The sequence below is a fragment of the Lathyrus oleraceus genome, chromosome 6 (genome assembly GCF_024323335.1).
Source record: "Lathyrus oleraceus cultivar Zhongwan6 chromosome 6, CAAS_Psat_ZW6_1.0, whole genome shotgun sequence".
NCBI lineage: Eukaryota > Viridiplantae > Streptophyta > Magnoliopsida > Fabales > Fabaceae > Lathyrus > Lathyrus oleraceus.
Window position 1 is genome coordinate 298740734 of NC_066584.1, and position 1077 is coordinate 298741810.

Consider the following 1077-nt stretch of genomic DNA (forward strand, 5'->3'; position numbering starts at 1 on the left):
CCGTACAGCAAAACCAATTTCAGGTAGTCCCACGGAGGACCCGAACCTACATTTGTCAGTGTTTTTGCAATACGCAGACACACTGAAAGCAAATGGTGTCAGCCTCGAAGCTATAAGACTACATCTTTTTCCTTTCTCATTAAGAGATAGAGCTAGAGCTTGGCTTCAGTCTCTACCATCCAACTCTGTCACTACGTGGAACGAGTTGATGAAAGTTTTCTTAGCACGACATTTCCCACCTAGTAAGACGGCAATTCTAAGAGCCCAAATAAATGGGTTTAAACAAAAAGATAAAGAATCACTTTTTGAAGCTTGGTAGAGATAAAAAGACATGATGAGGCTTTGTCCACATCACAGTCTAGAAGAGTGGTTGATCATCCATACCTTTTACAACGGTCTCTTGTACAACACAAGATTGACAATAGATGTCGTCGCATGTGGCACACTGATGGATAAACCCTACAATGAGGCCTATCAACTTATCAAAAGTATGGCCCAAAATCATTACCAGTAGGGAAGTGAAAGAACCTCAATAGAGAAACCTCCAACGAAAGGCGGTATGTACGAAGTAAGTAGTCTTGACCATATCAATGCTAAGGTAGATGCTCTTACTCAAAAGATAGACAACCTGACCATAACACCCGCAGCCAGAGTGGCTGCCGTAGCACCAAACTGCGAGATATGCGGAGTTCCTGGGCATGCTGCCCCTGAATGTCAACTTTTGACAGGAGTCTCCACATACCAGGTGAACTATGCTCAAGGAAACCCTTACTCAAACACCTATAACCCAGGCTGGAAGAACCATCCTAACTTTTCTTACAAAAACAATAATGCATTGTATGCACCTAACCAAGCACTTGTTGTACCACCAGGATATCATAAAGCTGCCATAAATACTCAAAATGCTCCTAGGAAGTCAAACCTAGAAATAATGATGGAAAACTTCATAGCTACCAAGCTCAAACAAATAAGGATTTCCTAAATCAAAACATACACACTAGTGAGCAAATCAAGCAGTTAGAAAACAAGGTAGATGCTTTAGCCACCCATAACAAAATGTTGGAAACACAAATTTCA

At 41.3% G+C, this 1077-nt stretch overlaps 1 non-coding gene across 1 annotated transcript; it reads right to left on the bottom strand.

Annotated features, from left to right (window-relative positions):
* Nucleotides 1-253: 253 nt before the first annotated feature.
* On the bottom strand, nt 254-360 carry LOC127098984 (small nucleolar RNA R71). Its single transcript, XR_007793660.1, has one exon. It is a non-coding gene; the product is annotated as a small nucleolar RNA R71 (small nucleolar RNA).
* Between the last annotated feature and the right edge of the window lie 717 nt (nt 361-1077).